This window comes from Gopherus flavomarginatus, chromosome 7 (genome assembly GCF_025201925.1).
Source record: "Gopherus flavomarginatus isolate rGopFla2 chromosome 7, rGopFla2.mat.asm, whole genome shotgun sequence".
Lineage (NCBI taxonomy): Eukaryota > Metazoa > Chordata > Testudines > Testudinidae > Gopherus > Gopherus flavomarginatus.
In genome coordinates, this window is record NC_066623.1 from 22,633,776 (window position 1) to 22,649,889 (window position 16,114).

General features: G+C 42.5%; 1 protein-coding gene across 5 annotated transcripts in view; it reads left to right on the top strand.

Annotated features, from left to right (window-relative positions):
• HTR4 (5-hydroxytryptamine receptor 4) overlaps positions 1-16,114 on the top strand; it is a 236,458-nt gene that overhangs the window by 101,875 nt on the left and 118,469 nt on the right. The gene's annotated exons all lie outside the window — the stretch shown is intronic.

The following is a 16,114-nucleotide window of genomic DNA, read 5'->3' on the forward strand; positions in this document are numbered from 1 at the left end:
GGGGCATTAGTCTATGGCTCATATTCATTGCTTACTCAGTCAGAGCCCTCATTTGCTTTGATGGGAATTTCCACTGGCTTGGCAGAGAAAGGCCAGGAGGATCCAGCCAGCTGAGGTTAATATTCTTTCTAAAACCTTTTGAAAACTTTGGACTAAATTAGTTTGGGCTCCTGAACAGCGGGTAGCCCACGAGGGAAGCAGCTGCAATCTCTCCGAAGTACTTGGGCTCACAGGGGCAATCTCTGCTGAAAGAGTAGGCTGTTCTGGCTGGGGAGGGGCAGTCCATTGCCAGCTTCTGCCAGTAAGACTAGGGCCAGGTTTTAAAACTGCCCTTCCTTTGCATAGCTTCTTTGCAGAAAACACAGCCTGCTGGTCTCTGCTGCTAGGGCAGGAAGGGAGACATCTGGCCCTGGAACGGCCACTATTAACAATATTGGCTTTTATGGGCAATAATGGCGCTAAGGTGGTCAGGCTGATCTGGCAGCTGCAATGAAGTATCTGCTCTTTATTTTCTGTACTTCAGCTACTGTTCTATGAGCTTTTTCTTTCGAGCCCAAGAGCTTTAGGTCTCATCCAAGCAGCCGCCTTGTATTTTCATATTGTTCGCTCTTTTTCCTTCAAGTCATGCTCAAAACCCTCATTACGCTGTCTCCCTGCAGCAATGCAGGGATCTTTGTTTGAAATTACATCTAGTGACGCACTGAAAACAGCAGTTGATCTAATGGGAGCCTGAGTTTATTGGGAGTTTGTTTCAAAAGCTGTAAACTGACATAGCTCCCTCACCCACCCAAACCCTCTTATTAAATTTAGTAACACAGTTTAAATGGCAAAAGCTAAAAAGAGGAAATGAAGGCTTATGACTCTTGGGAGTTAATCACAAAGTGACTGCAACTGGCAGCACCTCCTTATCTTTTTGGCCATGGGTGCCCAATTTTTGCCCGCCTAAGAGGCACCTTAGCAACTTGCCAGGAGCCTGAGGGCAGCACCTAACTGATCTGAGCAGACTGCAGTTGTGGCCCATGGAGACTACAGGTGGCACACAGCTCGCAATGCTTCATCCTGACTCTGGACCCGCTTTGTTTGGCTCTGGGCCTGTCCCTTCCCCAAGGATGAGGATTAAGTTTAAGTGGTTGAGTTTTCAGTGCCATTTTGTATAATTAAGAGGCAGGTCTGGCGTTCACATAGGGCAGGGGTCCCCAACGCGGTGCCCGCGGGGGCATCTAAATGCGCCCGCATCCTGGCCGGCGGTCGAGCATCTGCCTAAATGCTGCCGAATTTCTGAGGCGTTTCAGCAGCGATGCCTCTCGATGACGTTGCTTGTCAGTGGCAAGTGGCGTCATCAAGAGGCGTCGCTGCCGAAATGCCGCAGAAATTCGGCAGCAACGCCTCTTGATGATGCCACTTGCTGCTGACAAGTGACGTCATCGAGAGGCGTCACCACCGAAACGCTGCAGAAATTTGGGGGCATTTCGGCGGATGCTCCACTCCTCCATGGTCCTTCATCTGGCACCCGCCAGACGAAAAGGTTGGGGACCACTGACATAGGGCCAGAGCCAATGTCCATTAAAGTCACTGGAAAGAGTCCTATTCCCTATTCCCTTCAGAGGGCTTTGTCTCAGACTCGTAGTCTAGTATATTGTATATGTCCCTTAAAATTAGTCACACTCAGGTTCTGCATGCTCAGAGTCTAGATGTGACCTTGATTTGTATTGTCTTTTAAACTTTATTTCCCTGGTCACATTCTGAGTTCCTGAAGAACAGAGGCTGCAGCATGCTCATGAGAAGATACTGTTGGCTAGGGTGACCAGACAGCAAATGTGAAAAATTGGGACAGAGGGTGGGGGGTAATAGGAACCTATATAAGAAAAAGACCCAAAAATCGGGACTGTCCCTATAAAATCGGGACATCTGGTCACCCTACTATCGACTACCTGACCATGATAGAAAATATGATACATGAGTCCTTTAATCTCAAAGCTCCATGGGAGTATGTAGGCACACAAACTCATCTGAAATGCACATCCTCACTTCTTCCTCAATCCCCCAGGCCCTCTTCTGCTCCTGCACTTCCTTCATTGTTTCCTCCATTCGCAGATCTTTACCTCTCATCCTCTATATTCGACAGGCATCAACTTCTAGTAGGGTTCCAGAGTTGTCTTCCACTCTTGGTACAATGCCCACTGTCTTATTTTCCAGGCTGGAGGAGACCTTAATATCTAAATTTGCTGATCTAATATCTCTATTGGGGAATTCATCTATTAAATACCGTGCCATTGTGGAGCTGCAGGTTGTATCTTCGAGGGTTTCCCTTTACACTTGGCTAAGTTTTCTTCTTTTTCACTTCACTTGGAGCAGATTTCTCAGTCTCTGGCCAGAAATCCTGAACGGATGTTAACCAACATGTTTTAGCACAATTTATGTGCAAGGGGTCAGCTCCAGGCTGTTAAAAATCAAACTTAAAATGAATTCAGTGGGAGACCACAGAGCAACTGCTTGCTTCCTTGTGCTCATTCATCATCTGACACTGCTCCTCAAACAGTGGGTTTTTTGTTTTCATTTTTTAATTAATATCATCCCTGGTTTACAGATCAGAAAACTAATCTGCAGAATGGTTATTTGTCCAAAATAATAAAGCAATCAGTGCGAGGCAGAGCTGCAAAGAGAACCCATTGCTACCAACTCCCAGTCTTGCGGTTTAACTTGTAGATTATACACACTCATTCACATGATTTCTCTAGAACATATGTGTATTGTCTTTTCTGCTGGACTTATTCTGTTCTGTCCGATGCTTGTCCCCAGGATCCTTAGACAAGTGATTATTTAGGATAATTCAGGGAAGAACTCCATTTGCAAAACAATAATAGTGTGAAGAATTCCCTTCAGAAAGGCTTGCACGTCTTTACCAATGTAAATCACAACCTGACGTTCAAAATCACTGTGCAATAACATGCAAAGTAGCCCTTCTTGCTATATTTTCACTCGGGATTGATGGCCCCACTGCCTGTTCTTGTTAGTTGATTTCTCCTCCTGTTTACATAATTTGAGCATGAGATCTGTGATGAGGCTGGTTTGGGAAGTATTCAGAAGGAACGAGTACTAAGCTGCAGGGGTAAGATCAAGGTTTAAACAAAACAACAGAGCCCTAGTCCAGGATTTTGTGTCAGGTGGCCGAGCAGGAACAGACATCTGAGCCTAAATGCAAAGGTGGGATTCGCTTAGGCAATACAGTAACAAATATATGCTCTGTTCTCTGGCAGATCGCTGACTGCTACCTCAGTCATTTGTGTTGCTGGGCTCTGTTCTGTATAGGGAAGCAGATGGGTTTTCAGAAAAGTAGCAGTATTAGATGGGGAGACTCCTCCTTTTCCCAAAAGGTTTGTGTTGGAACAGGATCTGGGTAGCAGATTGGGTGCAAGGAACGTATTTCGTATCTGTGATGCATTTTCTGGAAGGTCCGGAAATTTGCAAGTCCATTGGGAAGTGAATCAAGCAGCATTTGGTTAACTGGCTGCATGCACTTGAGAGGCTGAACACGCGAACCCTAGCCATGCAGATGGATCATGCTTTAAAACTCAATAGGACGTACAGTCCCCTGTGGTCTTCAGAGGGAAGGAGACAAAATAACTTCCTGTCATCATCTTATAATGAATGAGTTGTGAAATGATTTCTATATGGTTTTATGAGGAATATCTCAAATAAAAGACCTTCCTGAAATCAACAAGTTAGCCTCTCTGTGCCAAATCTTCCATTAGCGCTAGTGACAGTGAGAACCAGTTTGATTCACCTGAACTCTTGAAACTGGGAGTCTGTCCAAGAAACATTAGGAGTTGGACATCTGATAGCTGTGTGTGTCCCACTGTGTCCAGAACAGAAACTGGTAGTGAGAAAAACACACACCACAGATCTCGTAATAGCTAAGTTGACACTGTCTTTCTCTTCCTGAACACTTGTTCCTTTAATACCTCTAATTGCAAATGTATCTTGGGAGAGCTGAACACGACTTTTATGTTTTTTTATTTGAAATTCTTAATAATCCACCTGAAAGATTTCAACAAGGAGGTGAGCAGAGGCTTCACTCTGATGTGAAAACAAGACCTCAGTGCTGTCAGACAAATTGGTCCAATAAAAGATATTACTTCACCCACCTTGTCTCCCTCAGACAAATTAAAAATAAGAACTGCTATTATTGGGTTCTTATCAATAATTACCTGGGCGTGGGGCGGGGCGATTATTTTCACAGACTGGCACAGAAAACCGTCAGAGAGGCAAAAGAGCTTCTTCAGCTCAATGACATACCTTGATGTCAATTTCACTAGGATGTATTTCTAAATAGAAGTTGTGACACTGGTAAAGCAGATGCCAGCTCTATAGGTGTCAGCTGAGCACTGACAAATTCATAGCTGGTAACCAGACCAGTTCATCTATATGTTACTATTGTTCAAGATAGGTGTTAGACTGGTAAGGACGTGTTTAGTGTTTAGATTCTATTAAATGCTTGTAAATTGCTGCATGTGTTAATCTCACTTACAATGCCTATATTCCATGATACAAGGTAAAATGTGTTTGTTTTATAATTGTAAAAATGCCTGCTTTGAACTTGTGATCTCAGACAGAAAGAGTGGCTTTGCCACCCCATCCCCACCCATTTAAGAACATCAGTGACATTAAATGGTCCCTGTGAAATGTTTCAGTTTTACCATAGTGGCAAACTAACAAAACAGCTTCATAGGTATTTTTCTAGCCAGTTCTAATTTAAATACAGATTTTCCATGTTACAGCTCTTTGTTATAAGCCTGCTTTCTACAGTGTAAAGCTACTATCCTATAACGTGCGCAGCTGAAGTCTGTTATAAAGGATGGAATGGAACCAGGGACAGCTCCAGGCCCCAGCATGTCAAGCGTGTGCTTGGGGCTGCATGCCGCGGGGGGCACTCTGCCGGTCGCCGGGAGGGCTGCAGGCAGGCCACCTTTGGTGGCCTGCCTGTGGAGGGTCCGCTGGTCCTGCAGCTCTGGTGGACCTCCCACAGGCATGCTGAAGCTGCAGGACCAGCGGACCCTCCGCAGGCATGCCTGCGGGAGGTCCACCGAAGCCGCGGGACCGGCGACTGGCAGAGCGCCCCCCACGGCATGCCGCCGTGCTTGGAGTGGTGAAATGTCTAGAGCCGCCCTTGAACTGAACTCAGGTCCTAAGTTAAGGCGCTAACCACTGGACCATCCTTCCTCTCGACTTCCATTGGCTTCCTTAAGCACCTTTAAAAATCCCAGGCAGAAGATACTGAAGTGTCTTATAAAGATACTAACTTCATTATAAACCATGCAAAATTATTTCCTTCCCTCAACAAAAATAACTGCAATGGAAATTAAAAGACTGAAAACTACATCATCATCTAAGCGTTGGTCTACACATGGAAGTTTGTACTGATTTAATTTCGTTAAATCAGTGCAACTTTGTAGATTTCTTAACTTAAAGTCACAAGAGTAGCAATTCAATCGTTAAAACTAATACTCTGTGCTTGAGATGCCTCAGTGGGTCTAAGTAGTGCACCCAGTTACAACAGGATACATTAAACAGTACGTTGAGACTGTTCTGTGTATGTACAGCATGTACAGTTCAGTTTGTTTATCAGTTTTCTTGTATCTGAATCTTGACTATCTGAAACACTCTCATCATCCAAAATGAGCTTATACCACTGATGTGTATCAAATACATTCATTTCCCTGTTTTTCTGAGATAAATAAGAGACAAGGGTATTTGTGTGTATATCTATATACCAGAGAGAGAGAATGGTGATGTCAGTTAACTTGGTGTAAATGGAGTTATTCTGGATTTACACCACTCTAATTGAGAACAGAGTCTGAAACAGAGTCAGTTATCATCATTCTTGGTCTAAAGAATTGAACAGATTTTGCCTCTTGGGTCTGAGATTAATAATGACAATTAATGGGAACACTGCTAGGAAAAGAACATGGTTGATTATATCTGATCTAGTTAGCATAGCTGTGTGGTATTCATCTTTTTAATATAGAGCTCTCCGTGTTTTAGGCATACATAGGGGATGGGATGGACAGGAGCCACTTACTCTGATTATACAGAATAATCACATTATTCTGATTGTAGGTGTACTTTGGTGGGGTTCTCTCTCTGTTTGTTTTGTCCTCTATCTGATTTATTAAAGTGAAATGTATCATTTGGCAGATATCATGGGTGAGTTTCTGAAGAAGGAATCCTGAGCTAGGTATGGGACAAGACATTTCTGAATAAAGAGGTGTCTGATCTTTGGTTTCACCCAATACCTACAAAAAAGAAAGGGATACTGCAACAGAGCACTGCAGCCATCCCCCATGCACTTTATGGTGTGTACAAATAAGGAACACGATGTGCAGTCAGATGTGAGGGCATGTGGGCCAAAATTTTCAAGCTTCAGCAGGTGTAAACAGATGAAGGTCCATTAATTACAAGGGAGTTTTATGCCCATTTACAGCAGCAGAGGATGTGACCCAGGAGCTCTCTATTTCTATCAGGTCTTGAACCAGCACCTTGAATCTGAGAGGTGGGGGGAAATGAACCCAGATTCAAATTTTATTTTTCAAACCCATGTTAGATGCTCATATTTCCCTCTGTAGGTTAATTAGCTAGGGGTTAAATTGCTGTGGGAGCATATGGAGGGCCCCACAGGGCACCAGCCATTCCTGTACCCACCTGATGTCTAAATGGAGACAGTGTTATTAGCACGTACTTGATTGACTACACATCCCACACAAAGCATTTTTAAAAGCATTTAACTAATCTGTCTTCTTTTCTTGGTACTTGATTCTCAGTGTTAAGCAGCTATTTAAAAGCTTTGATCCTATAAGACATCTTAGCTTTTGGTCCAGCTAGCTAAGCTGGTATGTACAGCTGGCACATAGCATCAATGATTTTCAACAGCTTGGGGCTGGACATAAATTAGTTTCCCAAATAATATGTAAGTTTTTGAGTTTCCTCAGGTCCACCAGGCATGTATACTGCAGCATTATTGTGTGCTGCTGTAGCTCGTCATCTGCAGCATTTATTATTAGTCATTTGGCTGTTTACTTAGCTCTCTCTTCTGGTCCTAGCTAGAGACACCCAGTCTCCTTATGGTCAGAGGTGGATCAGAATGAGCATATCAGCATTATTAAGAGTTACAGTCACTTCTGCCACCTGACACCGTGAGAGGAGGATATACTCCCTCTCCTCCAACTCTCCAGCTTGGGTTTCTCAGTCATTAAAGACCTAAACGACATGCAAAGAGTCCTGTGGTATCTTATAGACTAACAGACATATTGGAGCATGAGCTTTCGTGGGTGAATACCCACTTCGTCGGATGCATCCAATGTTGCATCTGATGAAGTGGGTATTCACCCGTGAAAGCTCACACTCCAATACATCTGTTAGTCTATAAGGTGCCCCAGGAATCTTTGCTGCTTTTACAGATCCAGACTAACACGGCTACCCCTCTGATACTAAACAACATGAGCGTCCCTGGCTGGATTATGGCTTTTGAAGGGCACATCTGCACTGCAACTGAGTATGTGCTTCCTAGCCTGGGCAGGCAGACGCACACTAGCTTTGCTTGAGCTAGCACACTGAAAATAGCAGTGTACTGTGTGTAGGGCAACTGGGGCTCGCTGCCGGAGTACGTACCCAGGGGGTCCTTGCAGCTCTGTGCTTAGGGGTCTGGCCCAAGCTGCTGCCCATACTGCCCCCAACTACACTATGTTTAGGGTGCTACTTCAAGCAGAGCTAGTCTGCGTCTATCTGTCTGAGCTGGGAAGCACTCTCCCAGCTGTAGGGGAGAGCTGTTCTGAATGACGTTATTAGTGGTGAAAGGCGACAGGATGAGAGTCAAGAAAAGGTAAAGGCTGTGCAGTGGCAATGCAAGGTTCACCTGTATGGCCCCATCCGGGTGTCTCATCCCCATTACAGAGAGACCATCTGTAATTCTGAGTGACTGGGATCAGCCTCCTTGGCCTCCTCGTCTGAAACTAGTGTGTAGGTCTGGCCAGAAAACAATAATTCAGTTTCACAAAGTGTGTTGAGGTTTTCAAAATCGGTTTTCATTATGCATCGGAACATACAACCTTTCCTGAAACAAGACTCTCTACAGCCCAGTGGTTAACACACTGCCCTATCATATGGGGAACCCATGTTCGAGTCCCTGCTCTACCTAATTCAGAGCAGGGTTTTTCCTCCCTGATCACTCCAAATGAGGCAGCTCAAGGACTTCATCCTGGGTCTCCTATACCCCAGGCCATACCCTTATCCCTGGGATGTCGAGATTCAGACTCACTCTTTTCCTGGACCTACAAAATTGATGTTTCTGCAAAATTTTTTGGTTTAGACAAAACATCGGTTTCCACCAGGAAAAAGTTAATGAGCAGCATTTCCATCAGCTCTAACAGTGTTGGTTTTGTGGTGCATACACTAATCCAACAGGAACTGGGCTGAGACCTATTTGGCACAGCCTATGGAATTGATGTTGGATGGGAATGATTTGCTGGTACTGCTGGATGGGGATGGATTTTCAATAGAAAGATACTTGTTTCTGCTTTATCTGATGTTATTTGCTACAGAATAATGTTCTTCATATCCCACTCCGCAGCAAACACCATCCAGTGGAAGCCAGGCAGCCAGCAGTCCTCTCCTGAACTTTCATCAGAAAAAAGCAATATTGTTTTTTCAAATTATTAAGGGAGAAACAAACCCCAAACAAATAAACCAAGAGCATGATTTTATTATTTTGCTGCATGTAAAGTCATTTATTTGTGCCTTGTCAATAATTTAATTCATCCAAATCTGTTTCTAAAACAGAAGTGAAATGTGTAATTCATTTTAAACCATTAGATATGGTCCTGCCATGTGCACAAGCAGGAGGAGGATAGCTCAGGCTGTATAACTCATGAAAGTATGTACTGGATTCAGTGGGACACCACATAGCAGAAAAGATATCATGCTAAATGAATGCTGACCTTAATTAATATTTGTGCGGGGTTATATATACTGTGAGAGCCTGACATTTATAGGTCCAGTAATTACTTTTCTATTATAATGTTTCTGCACTGAGACACAGGTCATTAGTTTACTCATAAAGGAACACGTCCCAATTTAAAAAGCATTTCCATTCAGCCTCTGATTTTGTTCCTGGAAATAACTGTGGGTGCAAATAACTGGATGCTCATTTTATTAATTCAAATATTTAAGTGAAATGCAACTGCAGATCCTGAGTGCAAAAACGAGGTTCTTTTAAAAAAAAATCTGGTTCCATACATTCTCCCAAAGCTTGAAGGTCTTTGTGAAATCAGTTATAGTCCAAGACATCACCCTAATCTTTTCATCATCCTCAGTGAGTCAATGAGGGTCATAGTATATCCTGTTTATAAGGTATTTATTAATGTCCCTGACCACCTCCTTCAGATGCATAATAATTTCTTCCTCTGTATTCTGATTTTTTTTCTCTCCTGTTTTAAAATGGCTCCCAGTTGTCTTTACAATCCCCCACTTTGTCTGCTGTGCTCTGTTATCCTGGAAATGTAAATCCTATTGTGCCTTCATTCTCATTCTCTCCTTTTGTGTTTGCAGAAATCACATTCATTTCATCTTTCATTTTCTCCAAGCCTTAAATTGGATAATAAGTATAGCTGTAATTATTTCACAGTAGCCCACTCTCATGTCTAAAGGCCAGATCCTGGCAATGACTTAATGCAGGCAGACCCCCACTATCAGTGGAGCTCACTATGGAACTCCTTGGAAGCTCTGCTTGCATAGAGTCCTGCTTCTGTAAGGTGTCCCATTGACTCCAATGCAGAAGAGCAACATGTGCATTTCCAGTGCAGTATTGATGCCTGAACGATTCTTAAAGATTTTAACCAATTCACTTCCGAACCATTATAACAGCAGGGAGCCCATGGCATAAATACTACTGTTAATACAGCATGACTAATCCATATGTTCTAATTGCTAGGTAAAATATATGAAAGCATGTAGTGTCATTTGGAAAACATTGGGTGTTTACAAGAAACTAGGAACTGAACTTGACAAATAATTATAGAAGACAAAACCCCAGCCCACACTAATAACTAGATATAAGCTTTTACAATGTACTTGAAAAACTGTTTTAGTATCTCCTTGTATGTGGGATTTTGTACATTCATTCAGCATCAGCATTTCACTTTTTTCCTTAAGTATCCTCTATATTTTTACTAGCCAATAATTATTTTGTCTGAACGTCATTCCTTGATAACAGCAGACTCCTCAATCTCCACAGTATTCAACAAGCAAGCATGCTCAGGAAGCAAAATGTTTAGATTTGAGAAAAACAATGTCATGCCAAACCACTGATTTTAATTTACATCCATATCCACTTTTTCCATTATGAAGAGCTTTGAATTACTGTAGTTGCATAATTAACAAATATTCCCATTTGACAATGGGTTATTCCAGAGGCACATGCACAGTAATGTACCATGGTTGAGCACTCATGCTGTGTCTTCAATGATACATGCTTCTACTTATGTTCCCTAAGGGGCACAGTATCACACAACTTGTGGGAATAGTCTGTAGAAATTTCATACGTTCTCCCTGGCAAGTCAAAAATTATTGTGTATGTAGGGAGTGCACGTGGATGTATGCAAATAAATGTGCATTTCTCTGCCCATTGTACATTGTGTTTCTACACCAATGAGGACACATGTCTCCTCCCACATCCTCAAAAATTAGAATGGAAAAGTCAGATCCTCAGCTGGTTTAAAGAAGCATAACTCCATCAACTTCAGTGGAGCTATACCAATTTACAGCAGCTCGCAGTCTGGTCCTGAAACAATATCCTGCTAGTCCTCACTTGGAGTGAGCCTCTAACTGTGCCCTTTGGACTCTTGGAGCTCTGCAGATCTGCTTACCTCTTGATGCTGAAACATTGTCTGTGAGATTGCCAGTATTGCCAACCCCAAATGTTCAAAAATCATGAGTCGGTCTCACTAAAAAATATGAGATTGGCTTTAAAATCATCAGATTATATAAAAATAATAGATTTGGAGAGGTTGTTTATTTGCCTTCTGCTTTTTGAGCCTTTAGGGTGCACTGGGGTCACATTTTGAAGCTTTCTCCACAGGCATGAGGATTAGAAACTTACTTTTTCTTCAGGAATGAAGGCTGAAATCATCACATATCCACTTGACTCCAGGAGCTCAGGCTTTAAGGAAAACAATAATTATCATGAGACTCTCGACAAAAATCATGAGAGTTGGCAACACTGGATTTCCTAGTAATTATGGCTCAGTCCAGGCCTCTTTTAGGATTTCCAGAAAATTTTATGACCAGTTAAACTCATATCTTTGTCTTCCATTGTGGGGTATTCCTTTGGTGTCAGTTCAGCCATGATGACTTCTGCAGATGAGCCCAAAGCTGGAGGGGGTTAGAGAACAGGTCCATTGCTCTCTTTCCTCTCTGAATTGGTCTGTTCGTGGATTAGGAAGGCTAGAATCACAGCAGAAAACTGAGTGACCACCGACTGCCCTGAATGATCCTTGCCATTCCTTACTAGTAAGAACACTCAAAAGCATGTGGCACCCCTACTAGCTGAGATTGTCAACACCTCATTTGCAGAGAGAAGTCTACCTACAGTGCATGGTGGTCCAGCCAGTACTCAAAGTGTCATCACTCAACACAACTGGCCTCTCCCAGCTACTGCCCAGCATCCCCCCTCTTGTAAGCAGATCCACCACTCCCATTCCTGAGCAAGCTAAGTGGGAAGATTGCCAGGGCCCACCTCTCACGTCACCTAGACACTACTAATATCCTTTATGAAGAGCAGCTGGTTAACCCCTCAATACCAGCTAGCAAAGGGTTCACTGTTCTGTAACAGCAGGTCTGGCAAACTCACTACTCCAACCACACTGCTGTCATAGTATTCACCTGAAAAGGGTCTTGCTTTGGAAGTCTAATGGAAGCTCACATTACACCTCCTAATCGTTGTGTGTCATTCCAGCTGCTACATGGAAGACTACCTCATGCTTGAAATGAGGGTGGAGTAATGAGGTGACCCGTGTAGTCCTGGGTACCCCAAGAAAGTGTCACACTTGGAAAGACTGATGCAATACTAATGAGGAGAGGGATGCTCTTTGAAGAACCTACCACCTCTATATAGCATCACCATGCCTTAGAGAGTCCATAGCCTGGGTGTCCACCTGAACTGTTCACTGCTTCTGGATGACTACCCCCTAGTGTTAGATTCAGACTTAGCCACAGTGATGCATGGATTTCTTACATCCAGGTTTGACGGTTGTCCTTTTCTGTATCTAGGAGTGAAACCAACGCCTGTTAAAAGCTATAATTGGTTCAGAACCCAGCAGCCTGGCTGCCCACTAACACAGGCCACCAAGAGCCCGTTGTCCTCAGGTTCTACTCTGCACAGCTCCCTGGTGAACATTATTAAAATAATTAAAGGTCTCAAAGTCCTCCATGGACTGGTCCAAACTTCTTGGAAGATCCTGCAACATCAAGGCCTCTCATGACAGCTGCATTCCACTGGGTCAGTAAAACCGTCCCTCACAAGGGTGAAACTCCCAGCAGGTAGGCTCACAAAGATGGAGGTGACCCCAAAGGACGGTAAATGATCACAAACATTGGTACCTTCAGAGCAAAATACAAGGCCCACTCCTCCAGCCTCCTCTTCCCACACCAGCAGCACAAACCAACCAGCTAATGCCTTGTCTCTGCTGACAGGAGAGGAAAGAAATACATATATCTTCATATGTACACTTCAGAATGTGGAGAAGTGTTCTGATATCATGATGATGGGCACCATATAGGAAAGAAGGAGGGACTGTGAGAGAGATGAAATAGACAACTCTGAAAAAAGCAAACAAAAAACCTAGCATCATGAACAACTATGGCACTGTATAAATTAACTCATCATCATCTTCATGGTGACAGCATGTACTGCCACCCTCTCCCAGGAGGAAAAGGAACATCTTTTGTATAGAGATATTCAATGCAGCCTGACGTTTTGTTTCACAGATGCAGCCACTGAGCTACCATTAGTCTATTATGAATACTCCATTCAGGCAGGCACAATTACAGCTCCCTAATCAAGGTGCCTTTGATCATAGCAACCCCGTTGTTTCTGGCTGCTTTTAGTCCCACTGTGTTCCCAGCAAGTGAGCCTGTGGCTGTAAAACCTGCTTTTGAAGTTGTCTTTTGTTTCCCCCCTAAATATACACCGTGTCTTCCTCTGCTGAGGAACGTTATTAACAAGGTTGGGTGTTCCAACATGCAGTTTTGCTCAACATAACTTGTGTTTGGCAAGTGCATAACCTTCCTCAGCTGTGCATTAGCCATTTGTGGAAGTATCAAACAAGAGGGAGAGAGAGTTCCATGCATCTCCAAAAGAGGAGAATTACCTTGTCCTTTCCAGTTTTGCATAATTCACATCAGACAGGGACTGATTCTCATCAGCTGTTTTCTTGTTCTTTTCTAAAGTGCAGTGATGCAAGGCAGATTAAGTTGTCATAATTACCAGCATCTTTTCTCCTAACACTGTCAGGAAAACCTTTATGTCTATGGCAAATAAATTCTTTCAAATCAGATGTAAATAGAGGGAAGTGGGAGAGGGAGACTGTCAAAGGATAGAAATCAGACGACTTCTTTAACACTCCTTTTCTTAGATTATCCACATGATGACTGACTCATAATGGATGAGGGCCTGGGATTGTGGGGTTAGAAGGAAGGAGCAAGGAGTTCAGATTACACTAATCAGCTTGGTTATCCATCAACAGTCTTTCCTGCTGTCCCCTGGCCCTGTGCAAACCATGGACTAACGAGTGAGAAGTGCAGTAAATAGTAACATTTGTCTAGATTTGAATTGGTGGGTGAGTTTACGGAGGTGGAAAGCTGCCAGGAGCTAGTATTGGCCATGCTACGAGTGGTCTCAAAAGTGGGGCAGAGAGAGGGAAGCACAGGAGGTGTGAGGGAGTGTCCATGGACAGAATTAGCCAAATTGCAGCCAGTGATTAAGAGCCACGTGAGTATAATCGCAGGGACTAGAAAAACAAAAGCACTCATTTCAGCAGCTGTCCAAGAACCAATGACCCATGGCAGCTGGAAGCACAGCTCCTCAACAAATGCTACAAAACTGTAACTGTCCTACAGTGCAGGCTTGTCAGCATTTTTGAATGGAGCAAGAGACACATGTTGGTGATTCTCTAAGCCTTAATTGCCCTCACTGAAGTTGCGCCGAGTTCAGTAGACATCGTCCTAATTAAGTGTAATTTCCTTCAGGTGCTGAATAAACCCCATCCTTGCCTTGGGCATACGTGAAAGGTTTTTAGTTCCTAATTGGCAAAATTTTCCTGCTGAACCTCACCTGTAGTTAAATTTGACCCTCTGCACAGATTGGTGAAAACCTTGTCTTTATTGCTCTTGAGGTTTCACTGGCACCAACATCCAAAATCTCCTCTTCCTTGGGTAAAAGACTGCAGTATTCCTGCTGCTGTAACTACCATCTGGAAAGCATACAAAGCTGTGCTGTTAAAAGCTACATCATCACATGTTTTCTGATGGGTGTGTGAGAGGGAAATATTGGGGGTGGGGTGGGGTGTACAAAACTAAGGGTTGCTTTTACCCCAGCTCTAGTTATAATACTATCTTCTGCACTTGTTTTGTAACCTAGCTTAACTGGCTGCAAGACAGTATAACCAATGGTGGTGTGGTTAAAAAAAAAAAGAAGTAGTAGTGAATAAACTAAACTATATTCCCCAAGTGAGAAGTGGGTAAACTCTATTTACTAGGTTTACCCTCGACTATGCTACTGAGTATAATACCTCTATGTAGCAAGTATAAAGGATTTGTGATGAAGACAGAGCATCTTTTCGCCTTTCTCCCTCATATACTTATAAATATTTTCACTCCAAAAACTTGCTAAACTCAGTGTTGAGGGCGCACAGGTATTATTTCCTGATAAAAACACTAAAAAGCAAGGAATTCCTAAGTTAAGACAACACTCCAAGCACTAGCCTGTTGCCATCATGACACTCCAGCACAGTAACACATTAATATCCTCTCTGCCACACTCATGTTCAATTTAGTAGTGCACATCAAAGTACTGAAAATTTTTCAAAATGAAAGCTTAGATTGTGGAGCATGCACTCAGTGACAACATAGATTCCATGATGAAGATATTTGGTAATCATTAGAAAGAATATGGAAGTGGTGTAACCAGAAGGCTTGGTACATCAGTAAAGTTTAGCTTTTGCCAACCTAGAAAGGAGTCAGTTAGCAAATTTCATAAATCAGAAATGTATTTAGTAGATATATCCTAGAAAAAGTTACCTGTGAAGAAACAAAAATTTTGAGGGACCATTTAAAAACTATTATGGCTCAAACTAATTGGCAGATTTTCAATTATCTGAAAATTCTCTCAAAATTCATTCTGTATTTTAAATCCTCCTTGTTCTGTACATTAGGGGAAGATACACTATTTTATTCCTACATTGTGAAAAGGTGTTTCCTGCTCAAACCCCTGGCTCAAGGGCAAATATTAATGTAATCTTAACTTAGCAAATTTTTGAAAACTTTTCCAACTTTAGAAAAATTACGAAGTGGCAACAGTAAAAAGTAAAGGAACAATGACATGGACACCACTCCTTCTATTGTAGTGGGGAAAAAAGGAATAAAAAGAGTGACTAAAAGGAAAAAAACAGAAACACAAAATTTCACAATTCTAAAATTTGAAATTTTCAGTTTTGGTGAAAGAACTGAACATTTTGAAAATAAGAAAAAGCTTTTCAATTTAAAAAAAAGGTTTTATTAAAAATTTTTTTTTCAGAAAGTGCTGAGCACCTACCTATGTTAACTGGACCTTTTTTGTTCCAAGTTCAGCACCCAAAAAAATAGCTCTCTGTGATCAGTTTATTTAGCCCCACGATCAACAAGAACAGGCAGACTATTTGCAAATATTCTACATATTAACCTTTCCTCTGAAAAATCCAGAACACATACGTGTCCCATATCTTTTCCATAAGCAAGAAATTAATGTATTTATATATATATATGTACATGTCTGGTGCAGAGGCAGATTTCAGAGGAAACTGTGATCAGA